Raw genomic sequence first — 11,885 nt, 5'->3', positions numbered from 1 at the left:
ATGGGAATTTTCCGTCCAGCACATCCCATAAGCAGATTGAGATCTGGAGAATTTGGAGGCCAAAGCAATGCCTTAAACCAGTGCTTCCCTAACCTGTCCTGGAGGAGCCCGTCACATTTGGTATGTCTTCCAAATCAGACACACCCAATTTAGTTCTTGCAGTCTCTAATAATGAGCTAATTAGTGGAATCAGGTATGTTAGATTAGGGAGACATACAAAAGGTGCAGGGCAGGGGCCCTCCAGGAAAGGTTTGGGAAGAACTGCCTTAAACTATTATTCCAGCACAATGTCTAAAGTGTTGCGGGGAACTTTATTTGTCTGAAAGAGGCCACTGCCATCAGGAAACACTATTGCCATGAAGGGGTGTATGTGGTCTGTAACAGTTTTTAGGTAGGAGGTATTAAATTATCATCCACATATTGTAAATGCCAGGTCCCAAGTTTTCCCAGCAGAACAATGCCAAGAGCATAACACTGTCTCCACTGGCCTGTCTTATTCCCATAGTGCATCCTGCTGCCATGTGTTTCCCAGGTAAACAACACACACACACACACTCAGCCATACACCTGATATAAACATGATTCATCTGAACAGGCAGCCTTCTTCCACTGTTTCAGTCCTGTTTTGACACTCGTGTTCCCACTGTAGGTACTTTAAGCAGTAGACAGGGGTCATCATGGGCAGTCTGACTGGTCTGCAGCTGTGCAGTAAATGTCAGTGCCTTGTGTGTTCTGACAGCTTTCTGTTATGGCCAGCATTATGTGTTTAAGTAATTTGAGCTGGAGCTCTTCTGAGTGATTGGACCAGATGGGCTAGCCTTCGCTCCCCTTGGGCAGCCATGACCCTTGTTGTCATTGAATGTATCACCTCACACGACTTGCAATTTTGGAGATGCTCTGACACACCCTCATCAAAATGCTTCCTTGTCAAAATAACTAATATCTTTTTTACTTGCCTACAGTCTTTTTCCTGAATTCATCACATGGAATCGTTTACTTGATGGCTAATATATCCCAAACCCTTGACAGATGCCACTGTAATGATATAATCAATGTTATTCAGTGTTATTGTGATTGATTAGTGTAAAATGTCAAGTTTTTTTGTTTTGAAAGAATTCGATTTTATACTACATTTTTTTTTTTTTACAGAGAGAAACAATTATTTATTATTATTATTTTATTATTATTATTATTATTTTGCAGTGATTATACAAATCTAAGAACAATTGTGACAGATCTCCCCGATATTTGAGGAGTCACTTATTATATTAGGATAAAGATCTGCAAAGCAGAACACTTCTTTGCTCTCTATATCAGTCTTATTAGAGAAGCAACTTAGATATGATATAGATTTATTTTAACATTTATTTTTATTTTCCCCAAATACAAAAAGTAAATGTGCTCTTTCTATGACAAACCTAAACTGATAAAAGAAAAACAGTTCAAGGCTGGAACTCCTTTGATTTTGTGCATTGTAGATCGAAAACAAAAAGAAATAGTATATGGTACATTACAAAGAAGATTTTCCTTACATAGGCCTATATGATATATCCATTACTAAAGTATGTTTAATCCTTGAGTCAAAAGGTCATACACTTGTGGTAAAAAAAAAATAAAAAAAAAATAAATGTTTAGTAGAGGTTAATACTGTAGGTCCAGTACTTAACTGTAGTGAGTTTGCTTATGTAAGGTGATATAAAATGTGCTTAAGATCAGCATTGCACACAATATTTAAGCAACACACACATTAATATATATATATATATATATATATATATATATATATACACACACACATATATTATAGTAGTTTTCTGAGCTGTTTGCATGCAATGAAAAGTAATCAGATAATATGCATAATATTCTTGCTTTTGTAAGAACTTAATGTGTGGTTGATGGACAGATGGGGAGATGATAATCTTGGTGTTGGATTAGCCAAAGCAGAAATGTACGTTTCCACACACGAAATGCTAAGACTTACAGTAGATAAAGACTTCACAGCAAGGTTACAATGCGTTCAGTTCATAAGCCATTTCTGCCCATTAATCAGCTGCACAGGACATTAGCCACCTCCTCCTAAGGGCACAACGGAAAGTGCCTGGACTGGGACAGGACACTGGGATCATGACTGTTTCATTTGTTTGTTTGTTTTCACGGGTGACAGTCAGCACACGTTGAGATGATGCATTATGTGCCAGTGACTTTTGCCCTCAGAATCTCACTTACACTGAGGATGATAAATCACTGATTGCAATCTGTCCCAGTCTAATAAAGCACAACACAGAGATAACCAAACAACATGCAGAGAGGTGTTCCCAATGAAGTAAGAATAAGAATAAGGTCAAACGTCAGATGGAGTGACAGTATCAGACCCCATCACTAATTATCACAAGTCCACTGGCCCGACCACAACCACATCCATTCAAGACTAAACATTTCTGAGGACTCCTTTTTCCTACCTCTACCTACTTTTTAGCGAAACTCCAAAAATGTACCTATACATACAATTTATTGCAGTTCCCAGGTAAAATGAATACTAGTGGCAGTAAAACAACATCGATTTTTAATCCTTTACACACAAATCATGATTACAGGGACAGGTCAGTGATTAATAAAGACTTTTTGTGTGGTTCCATGCATCCAATTCTATGTTATGACCTAAAAACACTTTTTAGCATTGTGCATGATTTGTAGACTAATACATCTTGAATTTTACATCACATAAACAACCCCATGTGTATGGCTTTTCTGATGTAGAAAACACACATTTACAGCATTTAACTCATAATGCAGAGAGTGATTGTAGAAGCAAGCTAAAACTGAATGGTTAATTCACCAAATGTGTTTTCATCTCACATTTGCTTTGGTTAACACTTATCTGTTTAGGTTTAGGGTAGGGTTGGGTAGTGTTGACTTTGTGGTAAGTTATAATCAACGTTATATTCAACTCACCTGACATTTCATTTCCAAACTGCCAAAATATATATAACAACCAACACAATAAAATCTTACCAGATTCATGGTACAGTTTGGGATTAAACTAAACACTCAGTGGGCATTTATCTTAGTAAGTATCGTGAAATGTGCAAGAAGCAACATACTGTAATATCAAATGTCGCCAAAGGCACACATGTGACAGTGCATAAATGTCACTGGCCCTCGCATGTTCAAAATGTGACTATGCATGAATTAATAAATTAACAGTTTAAAGTGACCAGGATATGTTTAATCCTCAGAGTAGAACTGAATGGAATCTCAAAATTATTGAATTGTCTGAAGTGTCTGCACCACTGGTATCTGCGTTGCAGCTGTAATGCACAAACGCTCTGGGATGATGCACTGCAGTTTACTATCAGATAATTCCAAGAAAACGTGTGTTTGAGTAGAATAAGATACTGAAATGCAGCGCTATCAGCTGGTTTCTAAAGAACAAAACATTATGCATCTTCGTGTAACCAGTCACCAGTCATGCTGAAAGTGTGGACAGATCAGGCTATTTCCTTTCATATGTGTGATTCAAAGTGAGAATTGATATTGTCAGAAGTGCAAAATTAAAATGATCTAAATCAAACTCGTATAGACTGGTTTGAACTCTGTAATAATAATAATAATAAAAATAAAAAAACTTTTAAAAGTTGATATCTAATAACTGCGTGTGTGTTTGTGTGCGCCCAACAACGGCAAAATTGGGTGTCTATGATACTGAAGCATTTTTAGTCTAAGATCTCTTAGATGAGTTACATGCTGCAGTGACACATAATGCAAGGGCCCTGTGTCAAGAGGAATTCTGGGAAACCAATTTGTACTTACTTTTACACACATTGCTGGCATCAGGCAGAAGAGATTACAACTGGCTTCTCAGCCAAGAATACAGAGCTTAAAGTATGGATGGGCGGGGTGTATCACTTTCACGTATCCTTTTAACAGTAAATTTTGATTTAATATTTTTCATTTTTCAGTATTAAAAACATTACAAAATGTCAATTGAAATCATTCCCTGGCTCAATAAATAGCACACCATTTCCTAAAAGACTAAATACTACAAGGTGAAATAATGATCACCATCTTTATTTTGATTCATTTTGCTCATAAGTCCTTGTCCACCATGCATCATATTTGCAGCTGGTTCTGTTTAGCATTGGTCTGACCTTGCCAGTTAGACAATGGCTGAAAATAACAATGACTTATAAGACAAAGCGATACACTTGAGCTTTAATGCCTTTGTTGCTGCGTACCGTTTTGGAATGCAAGCAGGCACACTAACAGGACTCTATGCCCTCAGGCTAATTTTTTAGTGCTTTAAAAATGTACGGCCATATGCGAACCCTGCATTTATCATGCTGGAGAGTCTTGATTAAAAGCCATATGCTTCACAAGTCCACATTAAGTGGTTATCAGCAAACGAAAGCAACGGGCTTCCTGACCTGACTCATTATTCCTGGGTGTATGTAATCAGCGAGGATAAATTTCTGGCGCAGCCGGAAAAGGTGTTCGAATAAAGAGCGTTTTGGTTCCTCTCCCTGACATGGGCATCACTCTCTGACTGCTGTTTGGAATGCACAGAGGAGAAACGGTCCCTCTAAAGCTTATTTATAGTCCAGCACTTTAGCAAGCACATTGATCTTTTTTAAAGCATTTCCTCTGTGTTCGGCACTGGCTGTGTTCTTTGAATTTTAAGCTGTGGATGGATGTGAGATGTCTGGTGATGCTCGCATGATCCTTCCTCAAGAAAAGAGGAGAATCTAACACAGGCTATAAGGGCTTTAGGTCAATGAGAGTATATTGTTTGAGGCTGCACGTCTGGCCATAAACAGAAAGAAAAATAATGCAGGGCTTTTGTTCAGTTTGATCAGTCTATCACTTTTCAGCATGTGCAGTGGTCTGCGCGAAGCATCACCTACACACAGATATATTCCCTGACAAGGCGTGCAGACAAATGGAAACTCATTAATGAACCACTTGCCAGCTGTACACCCAGGCACACACACACAAAAAAAAAAACTTCAAAGTAATGCCTGCCAAAATAAGAAGCAATTTGAAAGAAAAATGCAAGTTTGAAGGCTAAATCAATTTAGATTCAGGCAATGTTTGTTCAGATTTTTTATTTTATTTATTTTTTGCTTGCTGGTTTGCTTCTGTGAAAAGCATCAATAAACACTATTAATTTTTTTTTTTGTCTTTTTGTTTTTGTTATTATTTACCACTACATATGCTATTGCTGACTTTTTAGACCCAAACGATTGCTTCTGTCTCTAAAATGTAGAGCAATTAAACTGGAGCACTGCACCATTCATATCTGTTACTTTTATGTATTATGTTTCCCCTATAAATTCCTTTAATTTTGTTTTACCAAGACAGATGGAGGTGTAGGCTGTAGGCGTGAGGCCATGTCAGTCTGAAAGGATGTATTTCTAAATCTCAGTATATTTATCACTACAAACCTCAACAAATAAATCAATCTATATCACTTCAGAGCTATGCTTGAAGCTTCAGTTTAGTATTGTTAATTTTGGCTTCATTATGAGTTCTACTAAAATCTACTCCCAAAAAAATCACTGTGCTGCAATCAAAATAAGTGTTTAAGCCTAAAGCACATTAATGATTTACAGCCCAGGCTTCTGTAAATGCTGGGAAACAGTGCAAACGGAAGTCTAGTAGAACAGAGAGCCAGTGAACCTGCACAATGTTTACACATAAATAATAGATGTCAAATTACAGGGAAATTATGACAGCAGCATACTGCTTTCTCGAGTTACAGAAGCTGCTGGAAAGATTTTAGTAACACTGGGTGTTTGTTTTCTTTTCTGGCAGTTTGTGCACATATTTTAGTTGCTTATGAATAAATCAAAAGTAAAACTAATGGCAAATATGAACATACAAGTACTAGAGAAAACTGCCACATAATTCTTGTATGATTGTGTTTTATCATTTGTGTTTGGGCAGACCATTCACTGAAGGCTCATGCGTGCTTTTAGAGAACATTACAATAATTCACAGGGTAATGTTACCCATAGTTAACAGCACATTCCAGGGTCCAGTTAATGGCGGAGCTCCTCTCTGATAGTGGACAAAGGTTTGCTACATTTTGATTCCTTAGGACCTCCAGATGCAGCAGTGGTGAGAATAAAAAAAAAAATAGAGAGAGAGAGAGATCACATAGATCCATTCAAATCATAACTATGTTTTCATTTGCAAGCTTAAAGGAATAATTCACCCCAAAATTTTAATTCTGTCATCATTTACTCAGCCTAATGTTGTTCAAAACCTGCATGAAACATAAAATAATCAAAAAGATGGTGGTTGCCTTTTGCCTTCCATAGTATTTTCTTTTTCCTACTATGGAAGTCAATGGCAACCACAAACTGTTTGATTACCAACAATATACAAAATATCTTCTTTTTATGTTGAACATAAGAAAGCAACTCAGGTTTTGAAAGACATGAAGGTGAGTACATTTATTACACTTGTGTCCTCTTTGAGTTGATAACACAGTAAGAGGTTCTAGAAGTTAGATATCCCATAAAGTTTTTCATATCTGATGTTCTCACAACTGCACCTGAAGTGACACATAATCCAAAAACCATAACGTCATTGGTGACATGAATACTCATCACTACATTATTTGCCTCCCTGGGTGGCGAAAACATAATAACTACACCCCTTGAACTGCTTTCTAATTCAGTTTTGCAGCGCTCCTACTCATGCTCCTATTTTAATGAGCTTGATTTAGAGCTGGAATCATGCAGAAATGTCAGAGATCTTTTAAATGAATCATTTGATATAGTTTCAAATATATATATATATATGTGTGTGTGTGTGTACAGTGCATCTCCCAATTATCATTGTAATGCATTGCATAAAGTTTTGCCTCTTAAGATTATAATTAAATAAAATTACATAAATTATAAAACTATCATTTAAATATCACTTATAAGGCACATTTTTGAGAGATACAGAGTTAAAGCCCTGAAGTAGTTTCAGAAAAACTGTTCCATTATTTATATGCACTGCAAAAAAATAAATAGATAAATGCTTTTATTACTTAGATTTTTTTTTCTTACTTAATTTTTTTTCTGAAAAAAAGCCCCCCAAAAAAAACTTTTCTAGAAATATTTTCTTGAACTAGGATTTTTTTTTTATATTAGCTGAAAACACGATGTTTTAATAATTAATTTGTTTATTTATGTATTATTATGTATTATTATTATTATTATTATTATTATTATTATTATTATTATTATTATTATTATTATTATTATTATTATTATTATTTTATTTTTTATTTATTTTTTTCATTTTTTCATTTATTGGGCTTTACAAGGTTAATTGTTTATGTTACCAAACCCAATTACTGGTATACTTTAAATATTGTGTCTGAATCCAAATAACAAAATGTTATTGGGTATTGGGTGTTTTAAATCTTGAATATGAAAATACTCTAATGATAACTTAATTTGATGCTTTTAAACAATTATTGTATTTGTCCTATTATATCGCATTGTAATTTTATGCTTTTGTGTTTCAGTCTGTGTAGTAAAGCTTTTGTGTTAATGCCAACCCGCAGCTTGAGAGACTTGTCAATTTACAGGGAGGCAAAACATTTTCACCCCCCAATAAAGTTAACAAGAGTGGGCTATAATAATTTGACCCCAGGGGGAAATGATTTGCTTGCTGAAAAAGAGTAGTTCAATTCCTCACTCTCCCACTGTGATTCGTCTGTTTACTATTCATTATTCAGCACAGACTGTTCCATGTCAGATGCACAAGCGCCACAAAGCTGTCTGCGGCTTCTGCAAGAAATGTTCAATATAAGGTAAGGTGATATTAAAACATCTAGAATCTGAGAAGTTGTCTCATGTCTCATGGGCATCATCATTAGGTGATAATGTTGACCATCTGTGTTGGTGTCAGCAGTCATGGCACCAGCTTCAGGGGGACTGCAGGACACAGTAGACAGAGAAGAGTTTCTGCTAGTATGGCATATTCTCATCCAAAAAAAACGGGAATGAAACAAATCCCATTCTTACGATAATGTCTCAAAGCTCCCTATCAATGGTCCTCCATTCCACCAGTGAAGGACATGCACGTATAACAACAGGGATCTTTTAATCCAGACCATTCCGCCAGCTTCTCTTTTTAGCTCTGCCTGTTTCAGCAACTTGTTTGCACAGGATACATTCATAACACATCTTCCATCTCATGAGAGATGACAGCTGCACATCTGTTTCCACCTCCTTCACTTTCAAGGAATGGATCAGTCAACAGTCTCAGAACGCCAGCTGCGCCTTGTAAAACATGGACTGACAGCGATCAGCTTCCTGACTTGGACTTATGATTGAGTTAGATATCGTTCTACTTGTGGTATTGTCAAATTGTTAGCAGATGTTTGAGAACAGCTGGAGTGGAGACTGTTGATCAGTCCGTGAGCATGTGAGCCATTTGTTTGTGACTTAAACTGGTAATCTGCATACTAACTGAGCTCAGCTCCGTATCTGACATGATGGGTTACTGAAGAGTCGAATGGAACCCTGTCACTATAAACGTCCCACCATCAAACATGAATATATTCCTCTAGAGAAAACTTTTCAAAGCATATTTTTTCTCTTTTACACAGAAGTGGCTTGCGCTGAACCTAATCATTATATAACAACGTCATAAAAGCTTCATGCAGGCAATATAACTTTATGAGCATAGTTGTCAAGCTGTCAGGGGTATTTGGTCTTGTTTTAGAATCTTAAAAAAGAATATACTGCACAAGTCATTGACGGGCCAATTTGATCTTCCTGTAGCAAGTTAATGCTGATTTGATGCTTTAGAATTTAGCACCGATCTATCCGTCCTCTATGCTCCCTTCTTTCCTCTACCCTGTCTGGTTTCTCAGCAACAGTCTCTAGTCACAAATTATCAGGGGAGCTGTGCACCACCCACCTAAGCATTTAATGAGATATTATATTAAGAGGGTATTAATTTGTTTCCATTTTCATATGCTTATTAAAATCCCAGGCTGCCCTCAGGCGCTTAAAAACGGCCCTTTTAATTTCATTTAGACAGAGTATACATGTTTTCTGTCTCCATAAAACAGAATTAGGGCTTAGTCTTTAAATGATGAACTGTCATGCAGGATTTGTGTGTGTGTGTGTGTGGTCTGTTTAAAATTGTAGCGATCAAATGTCACTTACATTGTGGAAACTCTCCAACAGGGCCCATGATGAAAACAGCTTAATATAGGGATGCGCCGGAAACAGAAACCATTTTGGGAAAGGACATAAATGACCAAATAACAGAAAATTTTAAATCATATCTCGACTCCAAGTAATTCAACTGGCTTTTAATGGGTACTCTCTTTGGTGTCTGATTCCAATTCCTTAAAAAAAACATTTTTTATATGTCATTAAAACACCGTATGTTATAAACACCATTAATCATTTATTATTATTATTATTTTTGTTCTTGTTATTTTATAAGAGCACGTACTAGCATGGATACCTGATTAGCCTGACAGCTTAGCATTTACCACCACATGTATTCATAACAATCTTAAAAGTAATTATGTGTTAAATTAAGGGTTAAATCAGTTGTAAAACAATTAAATGAGCTTCAAGTATTGTTGTTGTTGTAAACAGTTTATCAATTGAAAGAAATTCACCATTATATTAATATTTTGTATTTGCTATTACTATTAACTGATACAGCAGTTGATGGAGACTTGATTTTGAGGGAGGACCCGGCATGTCTTGCTCCTCTGTCAATATCTCATCAAAAAGCACTGTCGCATTCAAAAAATTTATTTAATTAGTATCAGAGTTGAAATCAATGGACTGCTGCAATTCCTCTATTCCTCAGCAATGCATCTTGTGTTTCTGAATGCAAGAATGTGTTTTTGTGTGAATGACATGAGGAGGGAGGAGTGGGATTTCTGACCAGTGTGAGATATTTCTTTCTCAAGAAGGCAAACATAATCCCATGCAAAGAAAAAGTATAGTTTGTTGTGACTTTGCTGCTCTATTAATAAACATACAACTGTAAAATATAAAAATGCAGAAAGGTTTGTGTAAGGATTAAGCTTTGAGAACATAAAATCATTATCTTAATTACCCTAATGTTAACAATACAATTCAAAGAAATGTAATGAAAGAAATATGTGTGCATTATATATATATTAAGTCTTCTATAAAATAAACATGCCAAATAGACTCTGAATAAAAGTGTGTCTGTAAGAATATAACTTTTCCTTTTTCACTCCAGCATCTTGAACAGTGCCTTCCAGTAGCAATAAACAAATGTCATTCATTACAAAAGAGCGGATCAAAGATCCATGCATGATAAAACAGAATATGTAAGTATAAACAAAGGCACTGTTTATGCAAGTTTATAAATCTCGGATGTAGGCTATCGCACAACAACCTACATTAAAACTGTCATCTCTGCAGTGCCATTCAGTAGTCCCTTGGATAGTCTCTCCCATCTGGCCATTGTAAACTTATCAAACACTTCTTCTTCTGCCTACCCTTATCAAGCTGGCTTGTGCCACTTGCTGCTCTATTTAATTGAGAAAATCACCCCAGAGCGCTGGTCCTCTGACAACCAATCAAAGCTTGTCTTTCACTAATGCGCTAATAGACACCGAAGTCATGCTAAGCTACGGATGTTTATTCAGCAGACTGTGCATGAGGGATGGAGTGTGCTCTGTCTGCTGCATGCACAGTGCACTAATGATAGAACTGCTTTAATTTAAGACCGCTGTCTCCGGCTGCTCTGGTAAGTGATATTTCAATGGGTTATTTCTCTTCATTAGGGCACAGTGTGTATGGCTGAACAGGCATGAAGAGCATGAGGTGCACAGCCATTGATGGCATCTTATCTGGTCTCTGTGCTGTGACAGGGATTGGGGCAGTATTAGTGTGACTCTAGCTATCATAGTATTGCACATTCCCAAGTCCATAATTGGAATGTCAGTCTTGCAAGGAAAAGCCCTCCAAGGACTTCATAGTAGTCATTGATTTTACGAAAGCAGAAATTTCCAGTCGCAAAAAAAAAAAAAAAAGAAAGCCTTTTCTTTCCCAAGTCTTACATCAGGCACAAGAGCTTAATTCTTGCTTTAGTTGATCTGCCTGACTGGCAATAAAAGCCAGAGAAGTGTTGCACATAATAACATGTACATTTTCACCAACGTGCGCAAGTAAGCAATAGAGAGTATAACATTTTAAGTTATATTTTACAGCTATGGACAACTCTAAAATGAAATATTGAATTAGAGTGCAGCAGAGCCACAGGCAACTTTCAACAAATATGCAAAATGCAGACGAGAAAACGTCCCCGATGGCCATGTTCCGTTGCAAAGGTTCAGGAGGTCTTTTGCCAGTCATTTCGAGTGAAATTGCTGTCTACTTTAAATCATATCCTGCCCCCAGGACTGCTCAATGAGAGGAAATGAGGAAAATGCCCTTGCCTCAACCCCAGATCAACAAAGACAATGGCTGTCGCCAAATGGATGGTAAATTCTTGCCTTCATTACAATCTGAGCCCTGAGATACATATCTATACGTGCAATTTCCCAGCAAAGCAATGATTTTAAAAATGAAGGGACTTACTGATACAGCTTATTTTGTTTTCAGTCATATTAGACTACTTCGACTATCAAAGTACTGCATTTTTTTTTTTTTTTTTTTTTTGTCTGGGTAGTCTGGGCAGACTGTAATTATGAATTAACTCAGACTTGTGTGCATTCAGGTGGATTTGTAATCAAATTTAACACTGTAGGGTATCAGAGTGATTCAGACAATTTAAGATTTGACCAGATTGGTCTTGAACAACACAAAGAGCAACCCCACAGCTTGCAACATTAAAACAAAAGAACACTTATTGATGTGTGCACATAATTTCTT

Source organism: Carassius auratus, chromosome 7, assembly GCF_003368295.1.
Source record: "Carassius auratus strain Wakin chromosome 7, ASM336829v1, whole genome shotgun sequence".
Lineage (NCBI taxonomy): Eukaryota > Metazoa > Chordata > Actinopteri > Cypriniformes > Cyprinidae > Carassius > Carassius auratus.
The sequence above is the reverse complement of the archived record's forward strand: the minus strand, read 5'-3'. Positions refer to the sequence as shown.